The following is a 10,812-nucleotide window of genomic DNA, read 5'->3' as shown; positions in this document are numbered from 1 at the left end:
CCACACACGCACGCGCCCACGGCATCGAAAAAATCTTGTTTTCAAAAGTGTGTTTAAAATATTCTCGGATTGGGTTGAAACTTGGCGTGCGGTCTTATTTTATTTTAGGTAGGCCGCCTGCCAAATTTCATCGCAATCGGAGTTAGTTTGATAGCCGAACGGTCGACCGTAGAGGCACCGTCACCGGTTTATCGTCACACGTTTTTTCGGTGTTTCAAAACCTTTTGATGGGCCACAAATCCCCCTCTCTTCTCAGCCCAACCTATTCTACACAGCCCAACACCACCCACCTAGCCTACCTCTCCGTTTCGGACTGTCCAATCAAGATCCGACGGCCCGAAAACGGTGCAAAACCCCTACATAATCCCACATGTTATAAATAGATGTCGACACTAAATTCTAGGCACCTTGTCCCATCCATCCCCTCAGCCACCGCCACCTGCTGTCTCCCACTTCGGGATCCCCAGATGCAAGCCGAGCCAACCATCGAGCCCCTCCCGATCCACTTGCAGCCAACCAGATCGAGCCATCCACCACCATGCACGAAGCTCCCCGCCAGCCCGTGCAACCTCTCTCGCACCGAAGCCGCAGGAGCAATCGGCTCCATCGCTGAACCGTAGCTCAGCCCACCGTCGTTCATGCGTTGTTGACCGCGCCCCTGCAGAAGCTTGAAGCCACGACCGAGCCTGCCCACCGCGTTAGCTCTCAGCCTCCCATCCTCACCTATCGGGGCCCCTGCTCCGTCGCGTTGCTGCAGGAGCGGCGAGCCAGCGCTGTTCGCCTCTGCATCGGACAGAGCGGCTCCAAACAGCCAGCTCAGGCCCAAGGTAAGAATCGAGCAGCCCCTGCGCTCCATCCCCATGCCCGCCGGACCAGGCCATAAGCTCCCCCGTTGCCTCACTGTCTGTCCTTCCTCTCTCTCCCCGTTCCATCTCCCAGCTCTCTCTTTTCTCTTGTTCACAGGAACTGGGAATGGCTCTGTCTGTGCTTCTATGAGAGCTTGACACCGCACCTTGGAGGAGCCATGGGAGCATCGTCCTCCTTGCATCCGGGCGGATCCGAAGTCTCAACGCTGGACCCCGCCGTCTCTGTTGCTCCCTGGCCTCCCGCCCTGCAAGCCCCGCCGCCGCGTGCTGCATCTAATGGTGTGATCGGCATGAGTTCAACGGAAACCAAGTCTCGGCCATCGGTTTAGTTTAAATTGCGTAGCGCCCATTGTTGTACACAAGTACAGTTTTGGTGAAGTGGTTAGCTCCATTGGTTAACATCCAGGAGTCTTGGGTTCAAATCCCACACAATCCTATTTTCCTTTTTGGTCCTTTTCCAATGGACCCCGCCGCGTGCTCCATTGGTTCAAGTAGGCTTCATAGAAAGCAAAACCCTGCTTCGTTCATAGTCTCTTCGTAGCCCAGCTCTTCAGTGAGCAGCGCTAGCACCACGGAGGTCGTGGGTTCAAATCGAAGACGCTCCAATTTTTTTGCTTGTTCCTGACTAGGCCACTTGTTACGCACACTCAGCCTCTCAGGCTTGATCCAATTCTGGACGCTACACTATGTTGCAATTCAGCCCATCCATATATTTTGTTCTACTGTGATTCTATCAAATTCGATTCATGCATTGTTGTATGAGTTGTGATGTTACCTGTTTCGTAGATGCCATGTTAATTGCACGTACCTCATATTCATGCCTCCGGCACATGGGAATCCGGTAACCGGGACCACTCCATCATTCTTTGGCATGACACGCATACACTCCCAATTCGTTTGCACCGGTAATTCATCGAGTTATCGGAACCGGAACGTGTCATTACTGTCATTTCCATGCATTTTGCATCCATGTCATATGATCTTATGTTGCTCGTATCTCTTAGGACGTAACTCTGTTTGCAATGTTATATATTTGTAAATTGACTAGAATGCCGTGTAGAATCGCATGCTTCACCTCTTGCCATGTTAACAACATTTTAATATTGCCGTGTACCTAAACAAGAGAGAACTAAATATTTGAATGTGGAGTATCGTCAATATGCAACTCGTTGCATATTGAGCTTCACTTATTGTGTAGTGTTTAATTGTTGTGAATTGCCATGCCATGCCTTGCATAATTAAACCGAGCATGCATCATATGTGTTGTGCATCATGTCATGCATGTGCCGTGGTGATATTGTGTGTTGATTCTTGTTTCTAGTTTGCTTCTTCTTGATAGAGTTCCGCAAGCGTGTTGAAATGAGAGGATCCGTTCGACTATGTTGGTTTGTCTGCTTCACGAATTTGTTCTTCTTCCAAGCAGGATCACATGCAAGATGACCATTTTCCTAGATACCATTACTATCATTGCCATGTAGTTGTTTTGTTTCTATTGCTATGTCTCGCTGCCTACCACCCATTAAATGTTAGCCTCTCAACATTGCCTTGAAAACCTTTAACCTTTCTACAACCTAGCAAACCACTGTTTGGCTATGTTACTACTTGCTCAGCCTTTGATAGCGTTGCTAGTTGTAGAGGCGGTTGCTTTCGATGTGCTAACATGGGTTCCTTGTTATATCATCATATTATTGCTAATTAATTTAATGCACCTATATACTTGGTAAAAGGTGGAAGGCTTGGCCTTCTAGCCTGGTGTTTTGTTCCACCTTTGCCGCCTTAGTTTTGGCTACTGGTGTTATGTTCCATAAATGAGCACTCCTAACATGCTTTGGGTTGTTATGGGGACCCCCTAGATTTTTGTTTTGGGATAAAACTCGTCTGGCAAGGCCCAACATTGGTACTATCTTTGCCAACATAATAATTTTGTTAATAATGAAAACATAGGGCGTCATGAACCTGAGGAGTAATTGTACATAATATAGGGGGGGCAGTCCTGCTGGTGCTGGTCCAAAACAGAGCACCGTGCGGGGCCAACCCGGGGCAACTCGGTATATGTCTATCAGGTGACCGTACACTTTGCTTATCCTTCGTGTCCCGAGAACGAGATACGCGGCTCCTATCGAGATCGTCGACACGCTGGGCGGACTTGTTGGACTTGTTTTACCTTTCTCGAGCGTCTCGTGCATGGGATTCCGAGGATACTTTGGGCTATCTCGAGGTTGAGGTTTTCTAATAGGAACCCGAGGATATCACGGGTTTTCCCTGATCGAGGTTATTCCGGCGTAGCGTGTGGTAGTTTGTGATAGACTAGTTGGAGCACCCCCGCAGGGTAAAATCTTTCGAAAAGCCATGCCCGTGGTTAGGTGGCAAACTTGGAACTTTGTTTAACCTTCGGTTCTAGATAACTTGAAGTAAACTTAGTTAAAACTTGCTAACTGAGTGCGTAACCGTGATTGTCTCTTTCGTGAGCTCATTCTCCGATCGAGGACAAGGTAGGGTTATGTTTGATGTAAGTAGGTGATCAGGATCATTCATTTTATCATTATTAGTTCACGTCCGATATGCGTTGATCATGCCCCTCTTATTATTGTACTCGTAAGTTAGCCACCTCAAACAAATCCTTAGTCGCTTGCTGAAGCCTCACCACTTAACGACACCTCACCCATTAAGCTTTGATAGTCTTGATACCTTTGGAAATGAGATTGATGAGTCCCTGTGGCTCACAGATTACTACAACAACAGTTGCAGGAATAAGTAAAACGATACTTTGATGTGAGTGTGATGCTTGTTCTATTTGGAGTTTCTTCTTCTTCGATCTAGGATGGGTTCCAGGCCGACAGCCTGGGATAGAAAGGATGGACGTCGTTCTTTTATCGTTTGTTTTCGTCCGTAGTCGGACCCTGCTCTTCTTCATGATGATTGATTATGTTGTTGTATTAATGTAACTCTGATGTAGCTTGTGGCGAGTGTAAGCCAATTCCACATACTCATCTTTTCAGTACATGTACTTGTAACGATATCCATTCTTGCAAAACAACGAGATGTGCTTCTATCCCTGTCGAAGCCCTCGCACCAAAATAAGGAAATGATTTCATCTTGGACGTTACAAGTTGGTACCAGAGCAGTACCGACCTAGGAGCCCCTTAAGTCGAGTCAAGAAAAAAACTGCTTTGAGTCTAGTTATATATCAGAGAGTAGGATTCTTTTTTCACCTCTTCTATGATCTGTGAGGAATCTTGACGTAAGAATTTTAATTATACTCCTCTTCTCATTAAAAAAAATTAGGATCACGCAGATATTTTTGGAATCTGTATGATGTCGATGTGATGGAGTTCTTTCTTGGTGCCTCCTGTCTGACTTGATTTCTTCCGGGGAGTTGAGTTCTAGGGGATTCTTGAGCACATCGCTATCATTTAGATTTCTTAGTATATGAGGACGGAGGATGTTTGAAATTGCTTGAATACTAGTAGTGGCGAGAGGAGTCTAGCATCCCGAGAACTGGTGCACAGAGGTCTGGATGTATCGCCATACTTAGTATCATTGTGATTATCAGTGTCTAAGATAGACGAGGTTCCCATATTCTGGTTATGTGTTGACGGGTGTGATACACTGGACGGGTTAGTGTTATTGCTAGGAGTTGAGTGATAAATTTCTCCTTGTATCCGTGGGCCCGATTGCATGACCAAAAATTTCGGAAGTTCTTAGGTAGGAATTCAAGTAGATACCTATAGGATAATCTTCCAACAGATGCATGATGTGAGGTTGGGGTTAGACATCTAGTGGAATACCATGAAAATATCGGACGAAATATGTGTCATAAATTTCTTTTGGCTTGTTTCGTCAGCCTCATCCTTTGTTTTGATGGAGTATGGTAATTCAAGTTGCTTCATTGACAAGTGGTGATTTCATATCGTTCCTAAGTGGTGTGCTCATATTTCTATGAGACTGCTATTCTTTTGCTCAATTAATTATCTTATCAATTCTTTTCAATTGGAGCCGTCATGTCAATTCTTTTTCAACCGGTGTGCTTCTCGTCAAGTCAATTCTATCCTCTCTAATGTTTGCAAGAACGATCTCCCATTTCTTCTGAAGTTCATCTCATCTGTCCCAAGTTGTCTTTGTTTTCCCCGCCCCCACCCCTTTATTTCGTGATTCATTTATCATCCAAGTGTCTTATTTTTATTCTTGCTTCCGCTATCTTCTCTTTCGTGTTGTATCCGGTGATTCTTTGTGAAGATTCTCAGGAGTTTTGAGTTCATCATTTCTTCATTCTTGTTGTCTTCTCTAGTGGATTCAATTCAAGATCTCGGTGTTCGTCATATCCTTCTCATTTGTCCAATGTTTTTTTCTTCGTCTTGTGTTGGAAATTCTCATCAAGTCTCTCTTGTTTATTCATCAATCTCTTTCTACCCGGAGTGTTGAAGACATCTGTAGCGACCCGACTCAAGACGAGTCAAGCCTCTGTGTTTTCTGTGCCATCCCTGGATCAGTATGCTGGCACACACAGTACATCAATGTATATATCAAAGTGCAATCACATGTAAAATAGCATAAAACTGATATATACCTTAATTATCTCAGCGGAAGCGGTCAAGGGAGTGGAGTCCCACTAAACACCAACGGCAAGTTGAGTGTAGACCGTAACCCTGAATCGTACTCTTACTCGTCGAAGAAAAAAATCTGCAACATAAGACGTTGCAGCCGTGTAGGTCAGCATATTGAATATGCCGGCAAGTCACATAAGAGAGGGGGTAAAGTAATAATCAACTATCTCTACATGCATATTTGGTCGGTGGAGCTAAGTTTTGCACAAAGCCAGTTTTATCCTACAACAAGAGGGGTTGAAAGCAAAATGTTACTACAATGTTTGTTGTTAAGGAGATGGTTCCGCCAACCAGTTCTCATACCCGAGTTGTCAATAATTACCCTCACCAAATATATATAATGGTGTTGAGAAATCCAGATAACTTCAGTTCCTTTGGCTCAAGTTCTCCATGACCGTGGACACGACTAATGGATTAGGTTGGAGTACTCTGCAGAGTTTTGCACACATTCCCCACAAGATTTGATCGCCTCCGTACATGTCCTCGCACTTCAGGGTGTTTGAAGACCGGATGATCAAAACATGGTCTTTCAACGGGTCCCTCTGAATCCCTGTCGGTGCCCATCCATTCCTACCGTTCGTCTACATCTGCTAGCACCGCCTGTCCAGAGTCACCGTGTTGTCCAACCAAGCTAGAGCCCATAATGACTTGTGGCTGTGCAGGTAAGCCTTGGATCCTGAAAATATCCGTCCGTCTCTTTGAGCCTGGGTGAAGCTTTCCGCAGGATGACATGGCCTCTCCAGCATCCCGGGCATCCACTGGGTTTTCCAGGGAGCCGATCAACCGTCCTTCACCCAGTGTTGCATTGCGTCCGAGGTCTTGAAAATCTTGTCTTAGTCCAGTCTTGATTATTATATCAACCTCGCATCACTCGTGGTATACACTCAACTGGTAACCCGTCTACTCAAGCATAGCATATATAACATTGTCGTCCCGGGGCCAAGTGTCGGGGTTGTTGTGTTCCTACCACATGATACTACAACTTATGCTAAAGTTTCCAAGTACCTAGGCAGCATGCAATTGGGCACAGGATGGTAGAACTACAATGCATAAAACATATGTGATAGTATGATCAAAGTGACTTGCCTGTGATGTTGACGAAGAAGAATTTCTCGAGAAAATAACTTGATAGACTACTCGTCACTCTCCGATGAAATCTATATAACAAACATATCATCCACATAAGCACTCATACTAGCAATCATCCTAGCAATCAAAACAAAAGAGCGAGAGCGAATAAGAACCGAAAGAAACTTCAAAAAAGACTAGGGAGTCTTCTACTACGTCAAACACTAATTAGTTTCGTCTAACAGAAAATAATAACAAAGAACTAAGTTATAAGTTTAACTAAGATAAAATAAAGTGTTTTTTTTCACAAAACCTTTGAAAGTATTCCCAAACGGGATTTGAAACAACGATGAAAACAATTGCACGTTACTACGGAGCTAGAATTGTTTTCATAAAAACAATTAAAACTAAAATAAGAACTTGTTGCAAAACTACTGTTAACTAACATAACCAAAACAATAATAATGTTTCTGAAATAATAAAGGAAGTATTTTAAAACAAAAGTAGAAAATGAATTAGCCGAAAATTGAAAAGCGGTGAAACAGAAACTGTTTCACATGAAATAATGAGTTAAAATACTCAAACCAATTTGAAATGTTTACCACTTATAAATAGGATCACTAGTGATCAGTACCAAAAGGAATCAAATCAAAAGCTATTTTTAAACTCCTGGAATAGGCAAAACAGTGTTTAAACTAAATCTGCTCTAACTTATATTTAAAAATTTCAAACATATACAAATTATATGTTTTTAAAAACTAAAGGAAATTTGTGAACTACTGGAAAACGAATCAATGTCATTGGAATTTGGGATCAAAAGTTGTGGCGTAAACAAGATTGAAACTTGCTGTTTTTGCAATTTAGACGGAAAAAACTGGAGATAACTAGCTAGCTATTGGGGTACACGTGGCAAGTTGCTAGTGGCTGTGGAGGGGTGTTTGTTTCATGGTTTGGAGAAAACGTCCTATGGCTAGCAAAACCACTGGCTAAATCTTAAGTGAGCAAAAGATCCGTTGGTTTTCTAAACTAAACCGAAAGGTTATCTAGTGATCTAATCTAGGCCTTCTAAATAGGATCTAAGGGCTAAACCAAAACATGAACAAAAAAGAAAGGAGGGAGGGGCCTTACCTCGGCTGGGTGCTGCTCCCGTGGCTGATGGGAGCCGATGGGGGGAGGACGTGCTCCGGTGGGGGGTCGCCGGTGGGGAGGGGAGGGGCCGGCGGGAGTGGGGAAGGGGGGGGGGGCGAAGGTGGGGGTACTCCTGGGAGGGGAGGGGTGCGAGGTGGAGGGGTGGGCTGTAGGGGCGAGGTGGGAGAAGCTTCTGCTCCTGGCAATGGGGAAACAGGGGCGATGGGGAGGGGTTATGGCGAGGGGAGGAGCAGGGGGGCGAGGTGGAGGGGTGGCGGTGGTGGAGGAGGGGGGTGCCGCGAGGGAGGAGAGGTGGAGGGGTCGGCGAGGTGGAGAGGGAAGCTCCTGTTGGTGCTCTCCTATGAGTTTCCGGTGGCGACTCCGGCGAGGTGAGGCACGAGCTAGGGGCGAGGAGAGGTGAACTTTTCGACGGGAATGGAACGAGGAGAGGTAGGGGCTTCTTATAGAGGCGACGGGAGGCGCCGGGAAGGTATGTGCGTCGCGAATCCCGGAGGAGGGGATCTCCTCTCCATGGAGGGAAAGTTTCTCTCTCACGTGAAAGGAGGAGGAGGAAGAAGATGATCTTCTTGGGCCAAGAATAGGAAAGTGTTTAATGGGCCAGGGGTATTTCCTAATAAAAGTGATCTCCTTCCTATTTTCCAAACTAGGAAACTAAAACGTTAAAAAGGAAATCAAATCAATTCGGAATAAAGAGTTTTTATATACTAAAATTATCAGAAAAATAAAATATAAATGATGGGCATTTTCCACGGCAAAAATAAAAACTTTAGAAAAAATGTTTTTTCCAAAAATCCCTAAAAGCATTATTTCTTTTTGCAAATAATTTTCAAATGACCCTCTAAGTTTTGGGGTGCAAATAACATTCAAAATGCCCGGGTATTTGAGGGTCATGTTCCTCCGCTCTTTAGAATTTATTTCCCGGCATTTCTTGCACGAAGAAAACGAATGGAAATGCAAAAGAATTCAATGCAAATATCTCCGTTCGAATTCTTTATAGTTGAAGAAGTGATGTCATCTTCTCTCGTTGCTTTTAAAAGCTTGAATTTGAATTCACCGGAGAAGGCGAAAGTCATTTTATTCCCTCTCTTTCAAAAGTTTCGAAAAGTTTCAATTTCACGCAAGTTTCAATCACTCAGCAAACAAACAAACAAGCAAAACTAATAATTATATTAACATTCCAAAATTTATAATTTTGGGATGTTACAAACTACCACACTTAAAATGAATCTCGTCCTCGAGATTTGAAGAGGCTAGAAAGAAAGGTTAGGGTTTGGGGGTCTTCTAAAAAATCCAATCTCCGGCAAGGTGTGATGCTACCACACTTAAAATGAGAGATACTGGTCCCTCAAAATGCTTTAACGATCCTCTGGGGTTTTGGCAACTGACATCGCACAGTCTTCATATTAAATCCTTTGGTGATGCTCTCCGTTGATATAAGCTTCTTCCATCACTGGGTCTTCTTAACTGACAGTCTCGTGGTCAATTCTAAATAACATATCGATGGTTCTCATGGTGGTCTACCATTTGTGGTTATCCTCCAGAGAGAAGGGTCTTGGCTTCATCCTCACCGTAAAATTTCCTACGCGTGACAACAAGTGCCATGTATATGGGCTTTCCTAGTACCATTCTAAGGCTTAAACAAAAGCTTCAAAGAACGTCGTCTCTTTACATGGGTAAGTCTCTCAGATTTACTATTCCAAATAGCAAGATAAATGATACGAGTAAGACGTCATGGTGATCAATCCATTCCGCACCCAAATCATTTCTCTGTATAAGGTTTAGCGAATCTCGCATTCTAACACTTAGGCATCCTCACAAGCGTTGCAGAATTTCTCTTGTCCACGAACGAAGTTCGGATAATCCATTGGTTCTGCAAGCTGAACAAAACATCTATCGTATCTTCACAACTCTCAGGTTTTCGTATGCTCCTAAGAAAATTTTTGCTGATCCATCATAGCTTCTTCCATAAATCATATCCATTTCATAATCAATCCTTTATTACATCCTTTATTACATCCTTAATTTATCCTCAAAAACTCCAATTCAAAAGTACTCTATTTCAAATGCTGCCATCCACTTTGTTCGGTATGGTCAAGCATTTCTGCCCACTTTATTCATCTGCCTCTCTTGGAGGTACTTTAGTTCCACTCGAACTTCCCGATGTGTTCCTTGAAATCATCCATCTTTTGCTTCATCATGGTGGTCCTAAGCTTTATTTCCATCATCTCTGCACGTACTTCACTCAGGTATTCCTGGGTATGACGGAGTCTTGCTTCAAGTATTTCTCCAATCTGACATATGGCTTCCATGGCAGCTTCACGAACTGCATCAAAGAAGGTTGCTCGTGGTACGCGTGAAATGAAAAAGTATTGCCCCATAGTCTTTGGACAAACTCCTTTCACATGGTGGAGGTGTACTTCCACGTACCAAAGTTCCACTCCATTTTCCACGAATGGGTAGCCTTTGTAGACTGCATCTCCTTCAATATGAATGTGCTTCATCATGTCCTTTAGGATTTTCGGGTAATCATGATCGCTGGTCAGGGTCATGATCGTTTCTGGGCCCTTGAGGAATGACTCGTAGAAAGTTGTCATCTGCAGGGGTCAGTAAATAGGTACTCAGAGGAATGTATATGTCTCCTTGGTAATGCATGGTACATTCCTACTCAATGGATCCTGTGGGTTTTACCGATTACTACCACACTTAAATGAATTATACTCATGCCTGCATAGACCATATTTTCTCATATCCTCATAATGTTCAGAGATCTTTGCTCGTAGAGAAACAATGCATACATTTTCAACATAGGCAATCATGAGACAATAAATTCCATTTATTCATGATGTTATTACAATCTCAGGGACTTCTGTTACAAAAATTTCACTCCATGATCTCATGAAAAACAAGAGTGCTTTGGATTACACTTATTGCCATGGTCAAAACTTAACTACTCCATTCTAGCTTTCTTCCTTTGTGGACAATCGCTGGCAAAATGTCCTGCTTCCTTGCAACAAAAGCAAATGATTTGTGACAAGTCTCGAGGCTTCTTAGCTTCTGCTTTTGCTCCTTGGATTTCCGGCTTCCTTCCTAGGCACATGTATTTGTGGTGGCCAAATTTCATACAC

The 10,812-nt window shown here is 43.7% G+C and overlaps 1 long non-coding RNA gene across 1 annotated transcript; it reads left to right on the top strand.

Annotated features, from left to right (window-relative positions):
• The first annotated feature begins 420 nt into the window (after positions 1–420).
• Positions 421–1,320, top strand: LOC123439709. Its single transcript, XR_006630142.1, has 2 exons — positions 421–827; positions 964–1,320. It is a non-coding gene; the product is annotated as an uncharacterized LOC123439709 (long non-coding RNA).
• Positions 1,321–10,812: the final 9,492 nt, after the last annotated feature.

The sequence above is a fragment of the Hordeum vulgare genome, chromosome 3H, assembly GCF_904849725.1.
Source record: "Hordeum vulgare subsp. vulgare chromosome 3H, MorexV3_pseudomolecules_assembly, whole genome shotgun sequence".
In the NCBI taxonomy this organism is placed as follows: domain Eukaryota; kingdom Viridiplantae; phylum Streptophyta; class Magnoliopsida; order Poales; family Poaceae; genus Hordeum; species Hordeum vulgare.
The sequence above is the reverse complement of the archived record's forward strand: the minus strand, read 5'-3'. Positions and strand labels throughout refer to the sequence as shown.